Here is a 26276-nt window from a genome sequence, read left to right as displayed (position 1 = left end):
GAACCCATTTAAGCGCGACACCGGGGGTAGGAACCAAAAAACGGGGGTAGGAACCAAAAAAACGGGCCCCAGTTTCCGGGGGGACCCATTTAAGCGCGACACCGGGGGTAGGAACCAAAAAACGGGGGTAGGAACCGAAAAAACGGGCCCCCGTTTCCGGGGGGACCCATTTAAGCGCGACACCGGGGGGTACGAACCAAAAACGGGGGTAGGAAGCAAAAAAACGGGCCTCCGTTTCCGGGGGAACCCATTTAAGCGCGACACCGGGGGTAGGAACCAAAAAACGGGGGTAGGAACCAAAAAAACGGGCCCCCGTTTCCGGGGGGACCCATTTAAGCGCGACACCGGGGGTAGGAACCAAAAAACGGGGGTAGGAACCAAAAAAACGGGCCCCCGTTTTGGGGGGGACCAATTCAAGCGCGACACCGGGGGTGGGAACCAAAAAACGGGGGTAGGAACCAAAAAAACGGGCCCCCGTTTCCGGGGGGACCCATTTAAGCGCGACACTGGGTGTAGGAACCAAAAAACGAGGGTAGGAACCAAAAAAACGGGCCCCCGTTTCCGGGGGGACCCATTTAAGCGCGACACCGGGGGGTAGGAACCAAAAAACGGGGGTAGGAACCAAAAAAACGGGCCCCCGTTTCCGGGGGGACCCATTTAAGCGCGACACCGGGGGTAGGAACCAAAAATGGGGGTAGGAACCAAAAAAACGGGCCTCCGTTTCCGGGGGGACCCATTTAAGCGCGACACGGGGGGTAGGAACCAAAAAACGGGGGTAGGAACCAAAAAAAACGGGCCCCCGTTTCCGGGGGGACCCGTTTAAGCGCGACACCGGGGGTAGGAACCAAAAAACGGGGGTAGGAACCAAAAAAACGGGCCCCCGTTTCTTGGGGGACCCATTTAAGCGCGACACCGGGGGTAGGAAACAAAAAACGGGGGTAGGAACCAAAAAAACGGGCCCCCGTTTCCGGGGGGACCCATTTAAGCGCGACACCGGGGGTAGGAACCAAAAAACGGGGGTAGGAACCAAAAAAACGGGCCCCCGTTTCCGGGGGGACCCATTGAAGCGCGACACCGGGGGTAGGAACCATTAAACGGGGGTAGGAACTAAAAAAACGGGCCCCCGTTTCCGGGGGGACCAATTCAAGCGCGACACCGGGGGTGGGAACCAAAAAACGAGGGTAGGAACCAAAAAAACGGGCCCCCGTTTCCGAGGGGACCCTTTTAAGCGCGACACCGGGTGTAGGAACCAAAAAATGGGGGTAGGAACCAAAAAAACTGGCCCCCGTTTCCGGGGGGACCCATTTAAGCGCGACACCGGGGGTAGGAACCAAAAAACGGGGGTAGGAACCAAAAAAACGGGCCTCCGTTTCCGGGGGGACCCATTTAAGCGCGACACCGGGGGTAGGAACCAAAAAACGGGGGTAGAAACCGAAAAAACGGGCCCCCGTTTCCGGGGATACCCATTTAAGCGCGACACCGGGGGTAGGAACCAAAAAACGGGGGTAGGAACCGAAAAAACGGGCCCCCGTTTCCGGGGGGAGCCATTTAAGCGCGACACCGGGAGTAGGAACCAAAAAACAGGCCCCCATTTCCGGGGGGACCCATTTAAGCGCGACACCGGGGGTAGGAACCAAAAAACGGGGGTAGGAACCAAAAAAACGGGCCCCCGTTTCCGGGGGGACCCATTTAAGCGCGACACCGGGGGTAGGAACCAAAAAACGGGGGTAGGAACCAAAAAAACGGGCCCCCGTTTCCGGGGGGACCCGTTTAAGCGCGACACCGGGGGTAGGAACCAAAAAACGGGGGTAGGAACCAAAAAAACGGGCCCCCGTTTCTTGGGGGACCCATTTAAGCGCGACACCGGGGGTAGGAAACAAAAAACGGGGGTAGGAACCAAAAAAACGGGCCCCCGTTTCCGGGGGGACCCATTTAAGCGCGACACCGGGGGTAGGAACCAAAAAACGGGGGTAGGAACCAAAAAAAACGGGCCCCCGTTTCCGGGGGGACCCATTGAAGCGCGACACCGGGGGTAGGAACCATTAAACGGGGGTAGGAACTAAAAAAACGGGCCCCCGTTTCCGGGGGGACCAATTCAAGCGCGACACCGGGGGTGGGAACCAAAAAACGAGGGTAGGAACCAAAAAAACGGGCCCCCGTTTCCGAGGGGACCCTTTTAAGCGCGACACCGGGTGTAGGAACCAAAAAATGGGGGTAGGAACCAAAAAAACTGGCCCCCGTTTCCGGGGGGACCCATTTAAGCGCGACACCGGGGGTAGGAACCAAAAAACGGGGGTAGGAACCAAAAAAACGGGCCTCCGTTTCCGGGGGGACCCATTTAAGCGCGACACCGGGGGTAGGAACCAAAAAACGGGGGTAGAAACCGAAAAAACGGGCCCCCGTTTCCGGGGATACCCATTTAAGCGCGACACCGGGGGTAGGAACCAAAAAACGGGGGTAGGAACCGAAAAAACGGGCCCCCGTTTCCGGGGGGAGCCATTTAAGCGCGACACCGGGAGTAGGAACCAAAAAACAGGCCCCCATTTCCGGGGGGACCCATTTAAGCGCGACACCGGGGGTAGGAACCAAAAAACGGGGGTAGGAACCAAAAAAACGGGCCCCCGTTTCCGGGGGGACCCATTTAAGCGCGACACCGGGGGTAGGAACCAAAAAACGGGGGTAGGAACCAAAAAAACGGGCCCCCGTTTCCGGGGGGACCCGTTTAAGCGCGACACCGGGGGTAGGAACCAAAAAACGGGGGTAGGAACCAAAAAAACGGGCCCCCGTTTCTTGGGGGACCCATTTAAGCGCGACACCGGGGGTAGGAAACAAAAAACGGGGGTAGGAACCAAAAAAACGGGCCCCCGTTTCCGGGGGGACCCATTTAAGCGCGACACCGGGGGTAGGAACCAAAAAACGGGGGTAGGAACCAAAAAAACGGGCCCCCGTTTCCGGGGGGACCCATTGAAGCGCGACACCGGGGGTAGGAACCATTAAACGGGGGTAGGAACTAAAAAAAACGGGCCCCCGTTTCCGGGGGGACCAATTCAAGCGCGACACCGGGGGTGGGAACCAAAAAACGAGGGTAGGAACCAAAAAAACGGGCCCCCGTTTCCGAGGGGACCCTTTTAAGCGCGACACCGGGTGTAGGAACCAAAAAATGGGGGTAGGAACCAAAAAAACTGGCCCCCGTTTCCGGGGGGACCCATTTAAGCGCGACACCGGGGGTAGGAACCAAAAAACGGGGGTAGGAACCAAAAAAAACGGGCCTCCGTTTCCGGGGGGACCCATTTAAGCGCGACACCGGGGGTAGGAACCAAAAAACGGGGGTAGAAACCGAAAAAACGGGCCCCCGTTTCCGGGGATACCCATTTAAGCGCGACACCGGGGGTAGGAACCAAAAACGGGGGTAGGAACCGAAAAAACGGGCCCCCGTTTCCGGGGGGAGCCATTTAAGCGCGACACCGGGAGTAGGAACCAAAAAACAGGCCCCCATTTCCGGGGGGACCCATTTAAGCGCGACACCGGGGGTAGGAACCAAAAAACGGGGGTAGGAACCAAAAAAACGGGCCCCCGTTTCCGGGGGGACCCATTTTAGCGCGACACCGGGGGTAGGAACCAAAAATGGGGGTAGGAACCAAAAAAACGGGCCTCCGTTTCCGGGGGGACCCATTTAAGCGCGACACCGCAGGTAGGAACCAAAAAACGGGGGTAGGAACCAAAAAAAACGGGCCCCCGTTTCCGGGGGGACCCATTTTAGCGCGACACCGGGGGTAGGAACCAAAAATGGGGGTAGGAACCAAAAAAAACGGGCCTCCGTTTCCGGGGGGACCCATTTAAGCGCGACACCGCAGGTAGGAACCAAAAAACGGGGCTAGGAACCAAAAAAACGGGCCTCCGTTTCCGGGGCACCCATTTAAGCGCGACACCGCGGGTAGGAACCAAAAAACGGGGTAGGAACCAAAAAAACGGGCCCCCGTTTCCGGGGGACCCATTTAAGCGTGACACCGGGGGTAGGAACCAAAAATGGGGGTAGGAACCAAAAAAACGGGCCTCCGTTTCCTGGGGGACCCATTTAAGCGCGACACCGGGGGTAGGAACCATTAAACGGGGGTAGGAACCGAAAAAACGGGCCCCCGTTTCCGGGGGGACCCATTTAAGCGCGACACCAGGGGTAGGAACCAAAAACGGGGGTAGGAACTCAAAAAACGGGCCCCCGTTTCCGAGGGGACCCATTTAAGCGCGATACCGGGGGTAGGAACCAAAAAACTGGGGTAGGAACCAAAAAAACGGGCCCCCGTTTCCGGGGGGGAGCCATTTAAGCGCGACACCGGGAGTAGGAACCAAAAAACGGGGGTAGGAACCGAATAACGGGCCCCCGTTTCCGGGGGACACATTTAAGCGCGACACCGGGGGTACGAACCAAAAACGGGGGTAGGAAGCAAAAAAACGGGCTCCGTTTCCGGGGGAACCCATTTAAGCGCGACACCGGGGGTAGGAACCAAAAAACGGGGGTAGGAACCAAAAAAACGGGCCCCAGTTTCCGGGGGGACCCATTTAAGCGCGACACCGGGGGTAGGAACCAAAAAACGGGGGTAGGAACCGAAAAAACGGGCCCCCCGTTTCCGGGGGGACCCATTTAAGCGCGACACCGGGGGTACGAACCAAAAACGGGGGTAGGAAGCAAAAAAACGGGCCTCCGTTTCCGGGGGAACCCATTTAAGCGCGACACCGGGGGTAGGAACCAAAAAACGGGGGTAGGAACCAAAAAAACGGGCCCCCGTTTCCGGGGGGACCCATTTAAGCGCGACACCGGGGGTAGGAACCAAAAAACGGGGGTAGGAACCAAAAAAACGGGCCCCCGTTTTGGGGGGGACCAATTCAAGCGCGACACCGGGGGTGGGAACCAAAAAACGGGGGTAGGAACCAAAAAAAACGGGCCCCCGTTTCCGGGGGGACCTATTTAAGCGCGACACTGGGTGTAGGAACCAAAAAACGAGGGTAGGAACCAAAAAAACGGGCCCCCGTTTCCGGGGGGACCCATTTAAGCGTGACACCGGGGGGTAGGAACCAAAAAACGGGGGTAGGAACCAAAAAAACGGGCCCCCGTTTCCGGGGGGACCCATTTAAGCGCGACACCGGGGGTAGGAACCAAAAATGGGGGTAGGAACCAAAAAAACGGGCCTCCGTTTCCGGGGGGACCCATTTAAGCGCGACACGGGGGGTAGGAACCAAAAAACGGGGGTAGGAACCGAAAAAACGGGCCCCAGTTTCCGGGGGGACCCATTTAAGCGCGACACCGGGGGTACGAACCAAAAACGGGGTAGGAAGCAAAAAAAACGGGCTTCCGTTTCCGGGGGAACCCATTTAAGCGCAACACCGGGGGTAGGAACCAAAAAACGGGGGTAGGAACCAAAAAAAACGGGCCCCCGTTTCCGGGGGGACCCATTTAAGCGCGACACCGGGGGTAGGAACCAAAAAACGGGGGTAGGAACCAAAAAAACGGGCCCCCGTTTCCGGGGGGACCATTTAAGCGCGACACCGGGGGTAGGAACCAAAAATGGGGGTAGGAAACAAAAAAAAACGGGCCCCTGTTTCCGGGGGACCCGTTTAAGCACGACACCGGGGGTAGGAACCAAAAAACGGGGGTAGGAACCAAAAAAACGGGCCCCCGTTTCCGGGGGGACCCGTTTAAGCGCGACACCGGGGGTAGGAACCAAAAAACGGGGGTAGGAACCAAAAAAACGGGCCCCCGTTTCTTGGGGGACCCATTTAAGCGCGACACCGGGGGTAGGAACCAAAAAACGGGGGTAGGAACCAAAAAAACGGGCCCCCGTTTCCGGGGGGACCCATTTAAGCGCGACAACCGGGGGTAGGAACCAAAAAACGGGGGTAGGAACCAAAAAAACGGGCCCCCGTTTCCGGGGGGACCCATTTAAGCGCGACACCGGGGGTAGGAACCAAAAAACGGGGGTAGGAACCAAAAAAAACGGGCCCCCGTTTCCGGGGGGACCCATTTAAGCGCGACACCGGGGGTAGGAACCAAAAATGGGGGTAGGAAACAAAAAAACGGGCCCCTGTTTCCGGGGGGACCCGTTTAAAGCACGACACCGGGGGTAGGAACCAAAAAACGGGGGTAGGAACCAAAAAAAACGGGCCCCCGTTTCCGGGGGGACCGTTTAAGCGCGACACCGGGGGTAGGAACCAAAAAACGGGGGTAGGAACCAAAAAAAACGGGCCCCCGTTTCTTGGGGGACCCATTTAAGCGCGACACCGGGGGTAGGAACCAAAAAACGGGGGTAGGAACCAAAAAAACGGGCCCCCGTTTCCGGGGGGACCCATTTAAGCGCGACACCGGGGTAGGAACCAAAAAACGGGGGTAGGAACCAAAAAAATGGGCCCCCGTTTCCGGGGGGACCCATTGAATCGCGACACCGGGGGTAGGAACCATTAAACGGGGGTAGGAACTAAAAAAACGGGCCCCCGTTTCCGGGGGGACCAATTCAAGCGCGACACCGGGGGTGGGAACTAAAAAACGAGGGTAGGAACCAAAAAAACGGGCCCCCGTTTCCGAGGGGACCCATTTAAGCGCGACACCGGGTGTAGGAACCAAAAAACGGGGGTAGGAACCAAAAAAACTGGCCCCCGTTTCCGGGGGGACCCATTTAAGCGCGACACCGGGGGTAGGAACCAAAAAACGGGGGTAGGAACCAAAAAAACGGGCCTCCGTTTCCGGGGGGGACCCATTTAAGCGCGACACCGGGGGTAGGAACCAAAAACGGGGGTAGGAACCGAAAAAACGGGCCCCCGTTTCCGGGGGGACCATTTAAGCGCGACACCGGGGGTAGGAACCAAAAAACGGGGGTAGGAACCGAAAAAACGGGCCCCCGTTTCCGGGGGGACCCATTTAAGCGCGACACCGGGGGTAGGAACCAAAAAACGGGGGTAGGAACTCAAAAAACGGGCCCCCGTTTCCGAGGGGACCCATTTAAGCGCGATACCGGGGGTAGGAACCAAAAAACTGGGGTAGGAACCAAAAAAAACGGACCCCCGTTTCCGGGGGGAGCCATTTAAGCGCGACACCGGGAGTAGGAACCAAAAAACAGGCCCCCAATTCCGGGGGGACCCATTTAAGCGCGACACCGGGGGTAGGAACCAAAAAACGGGGGTAGAAACCAAAAAAACGGGCCCCCGTTTCCGGGGGGACCCATTTAAGCGCGACACCGGGGGTAGGAACCAAAAAACGGGGGTAGGAACCAAAAAAACGGGCCCCCGTTTCCGGGGGAACCCATTTAAGCGCGACACCGGGGGTAGGAACCAAAAATGGGGGTAGGAACCAAAAAAACGGGCCTCCGTTTCCAGGGGGACCCATTTAAGCGCGACACCGTGGGTAGGAACCAAAAAACGGGGGTAGGAACCAAAAAAACGGGCCCCCGTTTCCGGGGGACCCATTTTAGCGCGACCACCGGGGGTAGGAACCAAAAATGGGGGTAGGAACCAAAAAAAACGGGCCTCCGTTTCCGGGGGGACCCATTTAAGCGCGACACCGGGGGTAGGAACCAAAAAACGGGGCTAGGAACCAAAAAAAACGGGCCCCCGTTTCCGGGGGCACCCATTTAAGCGCGACACACCGCGGGTAGGAACCAAAAAACGGGGGTAGGAACCAAAAAACGGGCCCCCGTTTCCGGGGGGACCCATTTAAGCGTGACACCGGGGGTAGGAACCAAAAAATGGGGGTAGGAACCAAAAAAACGGGCCTCCGTTTCCGGGGGGACCCATTTAAGCGCGACACCGGGGGTAGGAACCATTAAACGGGGGTAGGAACCGAAAAAACGGGCCCCCGTTTCCGGGGGGACCCCATTTAAGCACGACACCAGGGGTAGGAACCAAAAAACGGGGGTAGGAACTCAAAAAACGGGCCCCCGTTTCCGAGGGGACCCATTTAAGCGCGATACCGGGGGTAGGAACCAAAAAACTGGGGTAGGAACCAAAAAAACGGGCCCCCGTTTCCGGGGGGAGCCATTTAAGCGCGACACCGGGGGTAGGAACCAAAAAACGGGGGTAGGAACCAAAAAAACGGGCCCCCGTTTCCGGGGGGACCCATTTAAGCGCGACACCAGGGGTAGGAACCAAAAAACGGGGGTAGGAACTCAAAAAACGGCCCCCGTTTCCGAGGGGACCCATTTAAGCGCGATACCGGGGGTAGGAACCAAAAAACTGGGGTAGGAACCAAAAAAACGGGCCCCCGTTTCCGGGGGGAGCCATTTAAGCGCGACACCGGGAGTAGGAACCAAAAAACGGGGGTAGGAACCGAATAAACGGGCCCCCGTTTCCGGGGGACCCATTTAAGCGCGACACCGGGGGTACGAACCAAAAACGGGGGTAGGAAGCAAAAAAACGGGCCTCCGTTTCCGGGGGAACCCATTTAAGCGCGACACCGGGGCTAGGAACCAAAAAACGGGGGTAGGAACCAAAAAAACGGGCCCCAGTTTCCGGGGGGACCCATTTAAGCGCGACACCGGGGTAGGAACCAAAAAACGGGGGTAGGAACCGAAAAAACGGGCCCCCGTTTCCGGGGGGACCCATTTAAGCGCGACACCGGGGGTACTAACCAAAAACGGGGGTAGGAAGCAAAAAAAACGGGCCTCCGTTTCCGGGGGAACCCATTTAAGCGCGACACCGGGGGTAGGAACCAAAAAACGGGGGTAGGAACCAAAAAAACGGGCCCCCGTTTCCGGGGGGACCCATTTAAGCGCGACACCGGGGGTAGGAACCAAAAAACGGGGGTAGGAACCGAAAAAACGGGCCCCAGTTTCCGGGGGGACCCATTTTAAGCGCGACACCGGGGGTACGAACCCAAAAACGGGGGTAGGAAGCAAAAAAACGGGCTTCCGTTTCCGGGGGAACCCATTTAAGCGCAACACCGGGGGTAGGAACCAAAAAACGGGGGTAGGAACCAAAAAAAACGGGCCCCCGTTTCCGGGGGGACCCATTTAAGCGCGACAGCGGGGGTAGGAACCATTGAACGGGAGTAGGAACCAAAAAAACGGGCCCCCGTTTCCGGGGGGACCCATTTAAGCGCGACACCGGGGGTAGGAACCAAAAAACGGGGTAGGAACCAAAAAAACGGGCCCCCGTTTCCGGGGGGACCCATTTAAGAGCGACACCGGGGGTAGGAACCAAAAAACGGGGGTAGGAACCAAAAAAAACGGGCCCCCGTTTCCGGGGGACCCATTGAAGCGCGACACCGGGGGTAGGAACCATTAAACGGGGGTAGGAACTAAAAAAACGGGCCCCCGTTTCCGGGGGGACCAATTCAAGCGCGACACCGGGGGTGGGAACCAAAAAACGAGGGTAGGAACCAAAAAAAACGGGCTCCCGTTTCCGAGGGGACCCATTTAAGCGCGACACCGGGTGGTAGGAACCAAAAAACGTGGGTAGGAACCAAAAAAACGGGCCCCCGTTCCCGGGGGGACCCATTTAAGCGCGACACCGGGGGTAGGAACCAAAAAACGGGGGTAGGAACCAAAAAAACGGGCCTCCGTTTCCGGGGGGACCCATTTAAGCGCGACACCGGGGGTAGGAACCAAAAAACGGAGGTAGGAACCGAAAAAACGGGCCCCCGTTTCCGGGGGGACCCATTTAAATGCGACACCGGGGGTAGGAACCAAAAAACGGGGGTAGGAACCGAAAAAACGGGCCCCCGTTTCCGGGGGGACCCATTTAAGCGCGACACCGGGGGTAGGAACAAAAAAACGGGGGTAGGAACTCAAAAAACGGGCCCCCGTTTCCGAGGGGACCCATTTAAGCGCGATACCGGGGGTAGGAACCAAAAATGGGGGTAGGAACCAAAAAAACAGGCCCCCGTTTCCGGGGGAACCCATTTAAGCGCGACACCGGGGGTAGGAACCAAAAAAACGGGCCTCCGTTTCCAGGGGGACCCATTTAAGCGCGACACCGTGGGTAGGAACCAAAAAACGGGGGTAGGAACCAAAAAAATGGGCCCCCGTTTCCGGGGGGACCCATTTAAGCGCGACACCGGGGGTAGGAACCAAAAAAAGGGCCTCCTTTTCCGGGGGGACCCATTGAAGCGCGACACCGGGGGTAGGAACCAAAAAAACGGGGGTAGGAACCAAAAAAACGGGCCCCGGTTCCGGGGGGACCCATTTAAGCGCGACAGCGGGGGTAGGAACCATTAAACGGGAGTAGGAACCAAAAAAAACGGGCCCCCGTTTCCGGGGGACCCATTTAAGCGCGTCACCGGGTGTAGGAACCAAAAAACAGGGGTAGGAACCAAAAAAACGGGCCCCCGTTTCCGGGGGGACCCATTTAAGCGCGACACCGGGGGTAGGAACCAAAAAACGGGGGTAGGAACCGAAAAAACGGGCCCCCGTTTCCGGGGGGACCCATTTAAGCGTGACACCGGGGGTAGGAACCAAAAAAACGGGCCTCCGTTTCCAGGGGGACCCATTTAAGCGCGACACCGTGGGTAGGAACCAAAAAACGGGGGTAGGAACCAAAAAAATGGGCCCCCGTTTCCGGGGGACCCATTTAAGCGCGACACCGGGGGTAGGAACCAAAAAACGGGGGTAGGAACCAAAAAAACGGGCCTCCGTTTCCGGGGGGACCCATTGAAGCGCGACACCGGGGGTAGGAACCAAAAAACGGGGGTAGGAACCAAAAAAACGGGCCCCCGTTTCCCGGGGGGACCCATTTAAGCGCGACAGCGGGGGTAGGAACCATTGAACGGGAGTAGGAACCAAAAAAAACGGGCCCCCGTTTCCGGGGGGACCCATTTAAGCGCGACACCGGGGGTAGGAACCAAAAAACGGGGGTAGGAACCAAAAAAACGGGCCCCCGTTTCCGGGGGGACCCATTTTAAGCGCGACACCGGGGGTAGGAACCAAAAATGGGGGTAGGAAACAAAAAAACGGGCCCCTGTTTCCAGGGGGACCCGTATAAGCACGACACCGGGGGTAGGAACCAAAAAACGGGGGTAGGAACCAAAAAAACGGGCCCCCGTTTCCGGGGGGACCCGTTTAAGCGCGACACCGGGGGTAGGAACCAAAAAACGGGGGTAGGAACCAAAAAAACGGGCCCCCGTTTCTTGGGGGACCCATTTAAGCGCGACACCGGGGGTAGGAACCAAAAAACGGGGGTAGGAACCAAAAAAACGGGCCCCCGTTTCCGGGGGGACCCATTTAAGCGCGACACCGGGGGTAGGAACCAAAAAACGGGGGTAGGAACCAAAAAAACGGGCCCCCGTTTCCGGGGGGACCCATTGAAGCGCGACACCGGGGGTAGGAACCATTAAACGGGGGTAGGAACTAAAAAAACGGGCCCCCGTTTCCGGGGGGACCAATTCAAGCGCGACACCGGGGGTGGGAACCAAAAAACGAGGGTAGGAACCAAAAAAACGGGCCCCCGTTTCCGAGGGGACCCATTTAAGCGCGACACCGGGTGTAGGAACCAAAAAAGGGGGGTAGGAACCAAAAAAACGGGCCCCCGTTTCCGGGGGGACCCATTTAAGCGCGACACCGGGGGTAGGAACCAAAAAACAGGGGTAGGAACCAAAAAAACGGGCCTCCGTTTCCGGGGGGACCCATTTAAGCGCGACACCGGGGGTAGGAACCAAAAAACGGGGGTAGGAACCGAAAAAACGGGCCCCCGTTTCCGGGGGACCCATTTAAGCGCGACACCGGGGGTAGGAACCAAAAACGGGGGTAGGAACCGGAAAAACGGGCCCCCGTTTCCGGGGGGACCCATTTAAGCGCGACACCGGGGGTAGGAACCAAAAAACGGGGGTAGGAACTCAAAAAACGGGCCCCCGTTTCCGAGGGGACCCATTTAATCTCGATACCGGGGGTAGGAACCAAAAAAACTGGGGTAGGAACCAAAAAAAACGGACCCCGTTTCCGGGGGAGCCATTTAAGCGCGACACCGGGAGTAGGAACCAAAAAACAGGCCCCCGTTTCCGGGAGGACCCATTTAAGCGCGACACCGGGGGTAGGAACCAAAAAAACGGGGGTAGGAACCAAAAAAACGGGCCCCCGTTTCCGGGGGGACCCTTTTAAGCGCGACACCGGGGGTAGGAACCAAAAAAACGGGGGTAGGAACCAAAAAAACGGGCCCCCGTTTCCGGGGGGACCCATTTAAAGCGCGACAGCGGGGGGTAGGAACCATTAAACGGGGGTAGGAACCAAAAAAAACGGGCCCCCGTTTCCGTGGGGACCCATTTAAGCGCGTCACCGGGTGTAGGAACCAAAAAACGGGGGTAGGAACCAAAAAAACGGGCCCCCGTTTCCGGGGGACCCATTTAAGCGCGACACCGGGGGTAGGAACCAAAAAACGGGGGTAGGAACCAAAAAAACGGGCCCCCGTTTCCGGGGGAAACCATTTAAGCGCGACACCGGGGTAGGAACCAAAAAATGGGGGTAGGAACCAAAAAAACGGGCCCCCGTTTCGGGGAACCCATTTAAGCGCGACACCGGGGGTAGGAACCAAAAATGGGGGTAGGAACCAAAAAAACGGGCCTCCGTTTCCAGGGGGACCCATTTAAGCGCGACACCGTGGGTAGGAACCAAAAAACGGGGGTAGGAACCAAAAAAATGGGCCCCCGTTTCCGGGGGGACCCATTTAAGCGCGACACCGGGGGTAGGAACCAAAAAACGGGGGTAGGAACCAAAAAACGGGCCCCCGTTTCCGGGGGGACCCATTTAAGCGCGACACCGGGGGTAGGAACCAAAAAACTGGGGTAGGAACCTAAAAACGGGCCCCCGTTTCCTTGGGGACCCATTTAAGCGCGACACCGGGGGTAGGAACCAAAAAACGGGGGTAGGAACCAAAAAAACGGGCCCCCGTTTCCGGGGGGACCCATTTAAGCGCGATACCGGGTGTAGGAACCATTAAACGGGGGTAGGAACTAAAAAAACGGGCCCCGTTTCCGGGGGGACCCATTTAAGCGCGACACCGGGGGTAGGAACCAAAAAACGGGGTTAGGAACCAAAAAAACGGGCCCCCGTTTCCGGGGGGACCCATTTAAGCGCGACACCGGGGGTAGGAACCAAAAATGGGGGTAGGAACCAAAAAAACGGGCCTCCGTTTCCGGGGGGACCCATTTAAGCGCGACACCGCGGGTAGGAACCAAAAAACGGGGCTAGGAACCAAAAAAACGGGCCTCCGTTTCCGGGGGCACCCATTTAAGCGCGACACCGCGGGTAGGAACCAAAAAACGGGGGTAGGAACCAAAAAAACGGGCCCCCGTTTCCGGGGGGACCCATTTAAGCGCGACACCGGGGGTAGGAACCAAAAAACGGGGGTAGGAACCGAAAAAACGGGCCCCCGTTTCCGGGGGGAACCATTTAAGCGTGACACCGGGGGTAGGAACCAAAAAACGGGGGTAGGAACTCAAAAAACGGGCCCCCGTTTCCGAGGGGACCCATTTAAGCGCGATACCGGGGGTAGGAACCAAAAAACTGGGGTAGGAACCAAAAAAACGGGCCCCCGTTTCCGGGGGGAGCCATTTAAGCGCGACACCGGGGGTAGGAACCAAAAACAGGCCCCCGTTTCCGGGGGGACCCATTTAAGCGCGACACCGGGGTAGGAACCAAAAAACGGGGTAGGAACCAAAAAAACGGGCCCCCGTTTCGAGGGGACCCATTTAAGCGCGACACCGGGTGTAGGAACCAAAAAACGGGGGTAGGAACCAAAAAAACGGGCCCCCGTTTCCGGGGGGACCCATTTAAGCGCGACACCGGGGGTAGGAACCAAAAAACGGGGGTAGGAACCAAAAAAACGGGCCTCCGTTTCCAGGGGGACCCATTTAAGCGCGACACCGGGGGTAGGAACCAAAAAACGGGGGTAGGAACCGAAAAAACGGGCCCCCGATTCCGGGGGGACCCATTTAAGCGCGACACCGGGGGTAGGAACCAAAAAACGGGGGTAGGAACCGAAAAAACGGGCCCCCGTTTCCGGGGGGACCCAGTTAAGCGCGACACCGGGGGTACTAACCAAAAACGGGGGTAGGAAGCAAAAAAACGGGCCTCCGTTTCCGGGGGAACCCATTTAAGCGCGACACCGGGGGTAGGAACCAAAAAACGGGGGTAGGAACCAAAAAAACGGGCCCCCGTTTCCGGGGGGACCCATTTAAGCGCGACACCGGGGGTAGGAACCAAAAAACGGGGGTAGGAACCGAAAAAACGGGCCCCAGTTTCCGGGGGGACCCATTTAAGCGCGACACCGGGGGTACGAACCAAAAACGGGGGTAGGAAGCAAAAAAACGGGCTTCCGTTTCCGGGGGAACCCATTTAAGCGCAACACCGGGGGTAGGAACCAAAAAACGGGGGTAGGAACCAAAAAAAACGGGCCCCCGTTTCCGGGGGGACCCATTTAAGCGCGACAGCGGGGGTAGGAACCATTGAACGGGAGTAGGAACCAAAAAAACGGGCCCCCGTTTCCGGGGGGACCCATTTAAGCGCGACACCGGGGGTAGGAACCAAAAAACGGGGGTAGGAACCAAAAAACGGGCCCCCGTTTCCGGGGGGACCCATTTAAGAGCGACACCGGGGGTAGGAACCAAAAAACGGGGTAGGAACCAAAAAAACGGGCCCCCGTTTCCGGGGGGACCCATTGAAGCGCGACACCGGGGGTAGGAACCATTAAACGGGGGTAGGAACTAAAAAAACGGGCCCCCGTTTCCGGGGGACCAATTCAAGCGCGACACCGGGGGTGGGAACCAAAAAACGAGGGTAGGAACCAAAAAAACGGGCTCCCGTTTCCGAGGGGACCCATTTAAGCGCGACACCGGGTGTAGGAACCAAAAAACGTGGGTAGGAACCAAAAAAACGGGCCCCCGTTCCCGGGGGGACCCATTTAAGCGCGACACCGGGGGTAGGAACCAAAAAACGGGGGTAGGAACCAAAAAAACGGGCCTCCGTTTCCGGGGGGACCCATTTAAGCGCGACACCGGGGGTAGGAACCAAAAAACGGAGGTAGGAACCGAAAAAACGGGCCCCCGTTTCCGGGGGGACCCATTTAAATGCGACACCGGGGGTAGGAACCAAAAAACGGGGGTAGGAACCGAAAAAACGGGCCCCCGTTTCCGGGGGGACCCATTTAAGCGCGACACCGGGGGTAGGAACAAAAAAACGGGGGTAGGAACTCAAAAAACGGGCCCCCGTTTCCGAGGGGACCCATTTAAGCGCGATACCGGGGGTAGGAACCAAAAATGGGGGTAGGAACCAAAAAAACAGGCCCCCGTTTCCGGGGGAACCCATTTAAGCGCGACACCGGGGGTAGGAACCAAAAAAACGGGCCTCCGTTTCCAGGGGGACCCATTTAAGCGCGACACCGTGGGTAGGAACCAAAAAACGGGGGTAGGAACCAAAAAAATGGGCCCCCGTTTCCGGGGGGACCCATTTAAGCGCGACACCGGGGGTAGGAACCAAAAAAACGGGCCTCCTTTTCCGGGGGGACCCATTGAAGCGCGACACCGGGGGTAGGAACCAAAAAACGGGGGTAGGAACCAAAAAAACGGGCCCCGGTTCCGGGGGGACCCATTTAAGCGCGACAGCGGGGGTAGGAACCATTAAACGGGAGTAGGAACCAAAAAAACGGGCCCCCGTTTCCGGGGGGACCCATTTAAGCGCGTCACCGGGTGTAGGAACCAAAAAACAGGGGTAGGAACCAAAAAAACGGGCCCCCGTTTCCGGGGGGACCCATTTAAGCGCGACACCGGGGGTAGGAACCAAAAAACGGGGGTAGGAACCGAAAAAACGGGCCCCCGTTTCCGGGGGGACCCATTTAAGCGTGACACCGGGGGTAGGAACCAAAAAAACGGGCCTCCGTTTCCAGGGGGACCCATTTAAGCGCGACACCGTGGGTAGGAACCAAAAAACGGGGGTAGGAACCAAAAAAATGGGCCCCCGTTTCCGGGGGGACCCATTTAAGCGCGACACCGGGGGTAGGAACCAAAAAACGGGGGTAGGAACCAAAAAAACGGGCCCCCGTTTCCGGGGGGACCCATTTAAGCGCGACACCGGGGGTAGGAACCAAAAAACTGGGGTAGGAACCTAAAAAACGGGCCCCCGTTTCCTTGGGGACCCATTTAAGCGCGACACCGGGGGTAGGAACCAAAAAACGGGGGTAGGAACCAAAAAAACGGGCCCCCGTTTCCGGGGGGACCCATTTAAGCGCGATACCGGGTGTAGGAACCATTAAACGGGGGTAGGAACTAAAAAAACGGGCCCCCGTTTCCGGGGGGACCCATTTAAGCGCGACACCGGGGGTAGGAACCAAAAAACGGGGTTAGGAACCAAAAAAACGGGCCCCCGTTTCCGGGGGGACCCATTTAAGCGCGACACCGGGGGTAGGAACCAAAAATGGGGGTAGGAACCAAAAAAACGGGCCTCCGTTTCCGGGGGGACCCATTTAAGCGCGACACCGCGGGTAGGAACCAAAAAACGGGGCTAGGAACCAAAAAAACGGGCCTCCGTTTCCGGGGGCACCCATTTAAGCGCGACACCGCGGGTAGGAACCAAAAAACGGGGGTAGGAACCAAAAAAACGGGCCCCCGTTTCCGGGGGGACCCATTTAAGCGCGACACCGGGGGTAGGAACCAAAAAACGGGGGTAGGAACCGAAAAAACGGGCCCCCGTTTCCGGGGGGAACCATTTAAGCGTGACACCGGGGGTAGGAACCAAAAAACGGGGGTAGGAACTCAAAAAACGGGCCCCCGTTTCCGAGGGGACCCATTTAAGCGCGATACCGGGGGTAGGAACCAAAAAACTGGGGTAGGAACCAAAAAAACGGGCCCCCGTTTCCGGGGGGAGCCATTTAAGCGCGACACCGGGGGTAGGAACCAAAAACAGGCCCCCGTTTCCGGGGGGACCCATTTAAGCGCGACACCGGGGGTAGGAACCAAAAAACGGGGGTAGGAACCAAAAAAACGGGCCCCCGTTTCCGAGGGGACCCATTTAAGCGCGACACCGGGTGTAGGAACCAAAAAACGGGGGTAGGAACCAAAAAAACGGGCCCCCGTTTCCGGGGGGACCCATTTAAGCGCGACACCGGGGGTAGGAACCAAAAAACGGGGGTAGGAACCAAAAAAACGGGCCTCCGTTTCCAGGGGGACCCATTTAAGCGCGACACCGGGGGTAGGAACCAAAAAACGGGGGTAGGAACCGAAAAAACGGGCCCCCGATTCCGGGGGGACCCATTTAAGCGCGACACCGGGGGTAGGAACCAAAAAACGGGGGTAGGAACCGAAAAAACGGGCCCCCGTTTCCGGGGGGACCCATTTAAGCGCGACACCGGGGGTAGGAACAAAAAAACGGGGGTAGGAACTCAAAAAACGGGCCCCCGTTTCCGAGGGGACCCATTTAAGCGCGATACCGGGGGTAGGAACCAAAAAACTGGGGTAGGAACCAAAAAAACGGACCCCCGTTTCCGGGGGAGCCATTTAAGCGCGACACCGGGGGTAGGAACCAAAAAACAGGCCCAAGTTTCCGGGGGGACCCATTTAAGTGCGACACCGGGGGTAGGAACCAAAAATGGGGGTAGGAACCAAAAAAACGGGCCTCCGTTTCCAGGGGGACCCATTTAAGCGCGACACCGTGGGTAGGAACCAAAAAACGGGGGTAGGAACCAAAAAAATGGGCCCCCGTTTCCGGGGGGACCCATTTAAGCGCGACACCGCGGGTAGCAACCAAAAAACGGGGGTAGGAACCAAAAAAACGGGCCCCCGTTTCCGGGGCGACCCATTTAAGCGCGACACCGCGGGTAGGAACCAAAAAACGGGGGTAGGAACCAAAAAAACGGGCCCCCGTTTCCGGGGGGACCCATTTAAGCGCGACACCGGGGGTAGGAACCAAAAAACGGGGGTAGGAACCTAAAAAACGGGCCCCCGTTTCCGGGGGAACCCATTTAAGCGCGACACCGGGGGTAGGAACCAAAAAACGGGGGTAGGAACCAAAAAAACGGGCCTCCGTTTCCGGGGGGACCCATTTAAGCGTGACACCGGGGGTAGGAACCAAAAAACGGGGGTAGGAACCGAAAAAACGGGCCCCCGTTTCCGGGGGGACCCATTTAAGCGCGACACCGGGGCTAGGAACCAAAAAACGGGGGTAGGAACCAAAAAAACGGGCCTCCGTTTCCGGGGGGACCCATTTAAGCGTGACACCGGGGGTAGGAACCAAAAAACGTGGGTAGGAACCAAAAAAACGGGCCCCCGTTTCCGGGGGGACCCATTTAAGCGCGACACCGGGGGTAGGAACCAAAAAACGGGGGTAGGAACCAAAAAAACGGGCCCCCGTTTCCGGGGGGACCCATTTAAGCGCGACACCGGGGGTAGGAACCATTAAACGGGGGTAGGAACTAAAAAAACGGGCCCCCGTTTCCGGGGGGACCCATTTAAGCGCGACACCGGGGGTAGGAACCAAAAAACGGGGGTAGGAACCAAAAAAACGGGCCCCCGTTTCCGGGGGGACCCATTTAAGCGCGACACCGGGGTAGGAACCAAAAAACAGGGGTAGGAACCAAAAAAAACGGGCCTCCGTTTCCGGGGGGACGCATTTAAGCGCGACACCGCGGGTAGGAACCGAAAATGGGGGTAGGAACCAAAAAAAACGGGCCTCCGTTTCCGGGGGGACCCGTTTAAGCGCGACACTGCGGGTAGGAACCAAAAAACGGGGCTAGGAACCAAAAAAACGGGCCTCCGTTTCCGGGGGCACCCATTTAAGCGCGACACCGCGGGTAGGAACCAAAAAACGGGGGTAGGAACCAAAAAAACGGGCCCCCGTTTCCGGGGGACCCATTTAAGCGCGACACCGGGGGTAGGAACCAAAAAACGGGGGTAGGAACCGAAAAAACGGGCCCCCGTTTCCGGGGGGACCCATTTAAGCGCGACACCGGGGGTAGGAACAAAAAAACGGGGGTAGGAACTCAAAAAACGGGCCCCCGTTTCCGAGGGGACCCATTTAAGCGCGATACCGGGGGTAGGAAACAAAAAACTGGGGTAGGAACCAAAAAAACGGACCCCCGTTTCCGGGGGGAGCCATTTAAGCGCGACACCGGGGGTAGGAACCAAAAAACAGGCCCCAGTTTCCGGGGGGACCCATTTAAGTGCGACACCGGGGGTAGGAACCAAAAAACGGGGGTAGGAACCAAAAAAACGGGCCCCCGTTTCCGGGGGGACCCATTTAAGCGCGACACCGGGGGTAGGAACCAAAAAACGGGGGTAGGAACCAAAAAAACGGGCCCCCGTTTCCGGGGGGACCCATTTAAGCGCGACACCGGGGGTAGGAACCAAAAAACGGGGGTAGGAACCAAAAAAACTGGCCCCCGTTTCCGGGGAGACCCATTTAAGCGCGACAGCGGGGGTAGGAACCATTAAACGGGGGTAGGAACCAAAAAAACGGGCCCCCGTTTCCGTGGGGACCCATTTAAGCGCGTCACCGGGTGTAGGAACCAAAAAACGGGGGTAGGAACCAAAAAAACGGGCCCAAGTTTCCGGGGGGACCCATTTAAGCGCGACACCGGGGGTAGGAACCAAAAAACGAGGGTAGGAACCAAAAAAACGGGCCCCCGTTTCCGGGGGAAACCATTTAAGCGCGACACCGGGGGTAGGAACCAAAAATGGGGGTAGGAACCAAAAAAACGGGCCCCCGTTTCCGGGGGAACCCATTTAAGCGCGACACCGGGGGTAGGAACCAAAAATGGGGGTAGGAACCAAAAAAACGGGCCTCCGTTTCCAGGGGGACCCATTTAAGCGCGACACCGTGGGTAGGAACCAAAAAACGGGGGTAGGAACCAAAAAAATGGGCCCCCGTTTCCGGGGGGACCCATTTAAGCGCGACACCGGGGGTACGAACCAAAAAACGGGGGTAGGAACCAAAAAAACGGGCCTCCGTTTCCGGGGGGACCCATTTAAGCGTGACACCGGGGGTAGGAACCAAAAAACGTGGGTAGGAACCAAAAAAACGGGCCCCCGTTTCCGGGGGGACCCATTTAAGCGCGACACCGGGGGTAGGAACCAAAAAACGGGGGTAGGAACCAAAAAAACGGGCCCCCGTTTCCGGGGGGACCCATTTAAGCGCGACACCGGGTGTAGGAACCATTAAACGGGGGTAGGAACTAAAAAAACGGGCCCCCGTTTCCGGGGGGACCCATTTAAGCGCGACACCGGGGGTAGGAACCAAAAAACGGGGGTAGGAACCAAAAAAACGGGCCCCCGTTTCCGGGGGGACCCATTTAAGCGCGACACCGGGGGGTAGGAACCAAAAAACGGGGGTAGGAACCAAAAAAACGGGCCTCCGTTTCCGGGGGGACGCATTTAAGCGCGACACCGCGGGTAGGAACCAAAAATGGGGGTAGGAACCAAAAAAACGGGCCTCCGTTTCCGGGGGGACCCATTTAAGCTCGACACCGGGGGTAGGAACCAAAAAACGGGGGTAGGAACCAAAAAACGAAGGTAGGAACCAAAAAAACGGGCCCCCGTTTCCGGGGGGACCCATTTAAGCGCGACACCGGGGGTAGGAACCAAAAAACGGGGGTAGGAACCAAAAAACGAAGGTAGGAACCAAAAAAACGGGCCCCCGTTTCCGGGGGGACCCATTTAAGCGCGACACCGGGGGTAGGAACCAAAAAACGGGGGTAGGAACCGAAAAAACGGGCCCCCGTTTCCGGGGGGACCCATTTAAGCGCGACACCGGGGGTAGGAACCAAAAAACGGGGGTAGGAACCAAAAAAACGGGCCTCCGTTTCCGGGGGGACCCATTTAAGCGCGACACCGGGGGTAGGAACCAAAAAACGGGGGTAGGAACCGAAAAAACGGGCCCCGGTTTCCAGGGGGACCCATTTAAGCGCGACACCGGGGGTAGGAACCAAAAAACGGGGGTAGGAACTCAAAAAACGGGCCCCCGTTTCCGAGGGGACCCATTTAAGCGCGATACCGGGGGTAGGAACCAAAAAACTGGGGTAGGAACCAAAAAAACGGGCCGCCGTTTCCGGGGGGAGCCATTTAAGCGCGACACCGGGGGTAGGAACCAAAAACAGGCCCCCGTTTCCGGGGGGACCCATTTAAGCGCGACACCGGGGGTAGGAACCAAAAAACGGGGGTAGGAACCAAAAAAACGGGCCCCCTTTTCCGGGGGGACCCATTTAAGCGCGACACCGGGGGTAGGAACCAAAAAACGGGGGTAGGAACCAAAAAAACGGGCCCCCGTTTCCGGGGGGACCCATTTAAGCGCGACACCGGGGGTAGGAACCAAAAAACGAGGGTAGGAACCAAAAAAACGGGCCCCCGTTTCCGGGGGGACCCATTTAAGCGCGACACCGGGGGTAGGAACCAAAAAACGGGGGTAGGAACCAAAAAAACGGGCCCCCGTTTCCGGGGGGACCCATTTAAGCGCGACACCGGGGGTAGGAACCAAAAATGGGGGTAGGAACCAAAAAAACGGGCCTCCGTTTCCGGGGGGACCCATTTAAGCGCGACACGGGGGGTAGGAACCAAAAAACGGGGGTAGGAACCGAAAAAACGGGCCCCAGTTTCCGGGGGGACCCATTTAAGCGCGACACCGGGGGTACGAACCAAAAACGGGGGTAGGAAGCAAAAAAACGGGCCTCCGTTTCCGGGGGAACCCATTTAAGCGCGACACCGGGGGTAGGAACCAAAAAACGGGGGTAGGAACCAAAAAAACGGGCCCCCGTTTCCGGGGGGACCCATTTAAGCGCGACACCGGGGGTAGGAACCAAAAAACGGGGGTAGGAACCAAAAAAACGGGCCCCCGTTTCCGGGGGGACCCATTTAAGCGCGACACCGGGGGGTAGGAACCATTAAACGGGGGTAGGAACTAAAAAAACGGGCCCCCGTTTCCGGGGGGACCCATTTAAGCGCGACACCGGGGGTAGGAACCAAAAAACGGGGGTAGGAACCAAAAAAACGGGCCTTCTTTTCCGGGGGGACCCATTTAAGCGCGACACCGGGGGTAGGAACCAAAAAACGGGGGTAGGAACCAAAAAAACGGGCCCCCGTTTCCGGGGGGACCCATTTAAGCGCGACACCGGGGGTAGGAACCAAAAAACGGGGGTAGGAACCAAAAAAACGGGCCCCCGTTTCCGGGGGAAACCATTTAAGCGCGACACCGGGGGTAGGAACCAAAAAACGGGGGTAGGAACCGAAAAAACGGGCCCCAGTTTCCGGGGGGACCCATTTAAGCGCGACACCGGGGGTACGAACCAAAAACGGGGGTAGGAAGCAAAAAAACGGGCCTCCGTTTCCGGGGGAACCCATTTAAGCGCGACACCGGGGGTAGGAACCAAAAAACGGGGGTAGTTACCAAAAAAACGGGCCCCCGTTTCCGGGGGGACCCATTTAAGCGCGACACCGGGGGTAGGAACCAAAAAACGGGGGTAGGAACCAAAAAAACGGGCCCCCGTTTCCGGGGGGACCTATTTAAGCGCGACACCGGGGGGTAGGAACCATTAAACGGGGGTAGGAACTAAAAAAACGGGCCCCCGTTTCCGGGGGGACCCATTTAAGCGCGACACCGGGGGTAGGAACCAAAAAACGGGGGTAGGAACCAAAAAAACGGGCCTTCTTTTCCGGGGGGACCCATTTAAGCGCGACACCGTGGGTAGGAACCAAAAAACGGGGGTAGGAACCAAAAAAACGGGCCCCTGTTTCCGGGGGGACCCATTTAAGCGCGACACCGCGGGTAGGAACAAAAAACGGGGGTAGGAACCAAAAAAACAGGCCTCCGTTTCCAGGGGGACCCATTTAAGCGCGACACCGGGGGTAGGAACCAAAAAACGGGGGTAGGAACCAAAAAACGAAGGTAGGAACCAAAAAAACGGGCCCCCGTTTCCGGGGGGACCCATTTAAGCGCGACACCGGGGGTAGGAACCAAAAAACGGGGGTAGGAACCGAAAAAACGGGCCCCCGTTTCCGGGGGGACCCATTTAAGCGCGACACCGGGGGTAGGAACCAAAAAACGGGGGTAGGAACCAAAAAAACGGGCCTACGTTTCCGGGGGGACCCATTTAAGCGCGACACCGGGGGTAGGAACCAAAAAACGGGGGTAGGAACCGAAAAAACGGGCCCCGGTTTCCAGGGGGACCCATTTAAGCGCGACACCGGGGGTAGGAACCAAAAAACGGGGGTAGGAACTCAAAAAACGGGCCCCCGTTTCCGAGGGGACCCATTTAAGCGCGATACCGGGGGTAGGAACCAAAAAACTGGGGTAGGAACCAAAAAAACGGGCCGCCGTTTCCGGGGGGAGCCATTTAAGCGCGACACCGGGGGTAGGAACCAAAAACAGGCCCCCGTTTCCGGGGGGACCCATTTAAGCGCGACACCGGGGGTAGGAACCAAAAAACGGGGGTAGGAACCAAAAAAACGGGCCCCCTTTTCCGGGGGGACCCATTTAAGCGCGACACCGGGGGTAGGAACCAAAAAACGGGGGTAGGAACCAAAAAAACGGGCCCCCGTTTCCGGGGGGACCCATTTAAGCGCGACACCGGGGGTAGGAACCAAAAAACGAGGGTAGGAACCAAAAAAACGGGCCCCCGTTTCCGGGGGGACCCATTTAAGCGCGACACCGGGGGTAGGAACCAAAAAACGGGGGTAGGAACCAAAAAAACGGGCCCCCGTTTCCGGGGGGACCCATTTAAGCACGACACCGGGGGTAGGAACCAAAAATGGGGGTAGGAACCAAAAAAACGGGCCTCCGTTTCCGGGGGGACCCATTTAAGCGCGACACGGGGGGTAGGAACCAAAAAACGGGGGTAGGAACCGAAAAAACGGGCCCCAGTTTCCGGGGGACCCATTTAAGCGCGACACCGGGGGTACGAACCAAAAACGGGGGTAGGAAGCAAAAAAACGGGCCTCCGTTTCCGGGGGAACCCATTTAAGCGCGACACCGGGGGTAGGAACCAAAAAACGGGGGTAGGAACCAAAAAAACGGGCCCCCGTTTCCGGGGGGACCCATTTAAGCGCGACACCGGGGGTAGGAACCAAAAAACGGGGGTAGGAACCAAAAAAACGAGCCCCCGTTTCCGGGGGGACCCATTTAAGCGCGACACCGGGGGGTAGGAACCATTAAACGGGGGTAGGAACTAAAAAAACGGGCCCCCGTTTCCGGGGGGACCCATTTAAGCGCGACACCGGGGGTAGGAACCAAAAAACGGGGGTAGGAACCAAAAAAAGGGCCTTCTTTTCCGGGGGGACCCATTTAAGCGCGACACCGCGGGTAGGAACCAAAAAACGGGGGTAGGAACCAAAAAAACGGGCCCCTGTTTCCGGGGGGACCCATTTAAGCGCGACACCGCGGGTAGGAACAAAAAACAGGGGTAGGAACCAAAAAAACAGGCCTCCGTTTCCAGGGGGACCCATTTAAGCGCGACACCGGGGGTAGGAACCAAAAAACGGGGGTAGGAACCAAAAAACGAAGGTAAGAACCAAAAAAACGGGCCCCCGTTTCCGGGGGGACCCATTTAAGCGCGACACCGGGGGTAGGAACCAAAAAACGGGGGTAGGAACCGAAAAAACGGGCCCCCGTTTCCGGGGGGACCCATTTAAGCGCGACACCGGGGGTAGGAACCAAAAAACGGGGGTAGGAACCAAAAAAACGGGCCTCCGTTTCCGGGGGGACCCATTTAAGCGCGACACCGGGGGTAGGAACCAAAAAACGGGGGTAGGAACCGAAAAAACGGGCCCCGGTTTCCAGGGGGACCCATTTAAGCGCGACACCGGGGGTAGGAACCAAAAAACGGGGGTAGGAACCAAAAAAACGGGCCCCCGTTTCGGGGGGGACCAATTCAAGCGCGACACCGGGGGTGGGAACCAAAAAACGGGGGTAGGAACCAAAAAAACGGGCCCCCGTTTCCGGGGGGACCCATTTAAGCGCGACACTGGGTGTAGGAACCAAAAAACGAGGGTAGGAACCAAAAAAACGGGCCCCCGTTTCCGGGGGGACCCATTTAAGCGCGACACCGGGGGGTAGGAACCAAAAAACGGGGGTAGGAACCAAAAAAACGGGCCCCCGTTTCCGGGGGGACCCATTTAAGCGCGACACCGGGGGTAGGAACCAAAAATGGGGGTAGGAACCAAAAAAACGGGCCTCCGTTTCCGGGGGGACCCATTTAAGCGCGACACGGGGGGTAGGAAGCAAAAAACGGGGGTACGAACCGAAAAAACGGGCCCCAGTTAGCGGGGGGACCCATTTAAGCGCGACACCGGGGGTACGAACCAAAAACGGGGGTAGGAAGCAAAAAAACGGGCTTCCGTTTCCGGGGGAACCCATTTAAGCGCAACACCGGGGGTAGGAACCAAAAAACGGGGGTAGGAACCGAAAAAACGGGCCCCCGTTTCCGGGGGAACCCATTTAAGCGCGACACCGGGGGTAGGAACCAAAAAACGGGGGTAGGAACCAAAAAAACGTGCCTCCGTTTCTGGGGGGACCCATTTAAGCGCGACACCGGGGGTAGGAACCAAAAAACGGGGGTAGGAACCGAAAAAACGGGCCCCCGTTTCCGGGGGGACCCATTTAAGCGCGACACCGGGGCTAGGAACCAAAAAACGGGGGTAGGAACCAAAAAAACGGGCCTCCGTTTCTGGGGGGACCCATTTAAGCGTGACACCGGGGGTAGGAACCAAAAAACGTGGGTAGGAACCAAAAAAACGGGCCCCCGTTTCCGGGGGGACCCATTTAAGCGCGACACCGGGGGTAGGAACCAAAAAACGGGGGTAGGAACCAAAAAAACGGGCCCCCGTTTCCGGGGGGACCCATTTAAGCGCGACACCGGGTGTAGGAACCATTAAACGGGGGTAGGAACTAAAAAAACGGGCCCCCGTTTCCGGGGGGACCCATTTAAGCGCGACACCGGGGGTAGGAACCAAAAAACGGGGGTAGGAACCAAAAAAACGGGCCCCCGTTTCCGGGGGGACCCATTTAAGCGCGACACCGGGGGTAGGAACCAAAAAACAGGGGTAGGAACCAAAAAAACGGGCCTCCGTTTCCGGGGGGACGCATTTAAGCGCGACACCGCGGGTAGGAACCGAAAATGGGGGTAGGAACCAAAAAAACGGGCCTCCGTTTCCGGGGGGACCCGTTTAAGCGCGACACTGCGGGTAGGAACCAAAAAACGGGGCTAGGAACCAAAAAAACGGGCCTCCGTTTCCGGGGGCACCCATTTAAGCGCGACACCGCGGGTAGGAACCAAAAAACGGGGGTAGGAACCAAAAAAACGGGCCCCCGTTTCCGGGGGGACCCATTTAAGCG

This window comes from Alligator mississippiensis, chromosome 13 (assembly GCF_030867095.1).
Source record: "Alligator mississippiensis isolate rAllMis1 chromosome 13, rAllMis1, whole genome shotgun sequence".
Lineage (NCBI taxonomy): Eukaryota > Metazoa > Chordata > Crocodylia > Alligatoridae > Alligator > Alligator mississippiensis.
Note: the sequence above shows the minus strand (reverse complement) of the source record.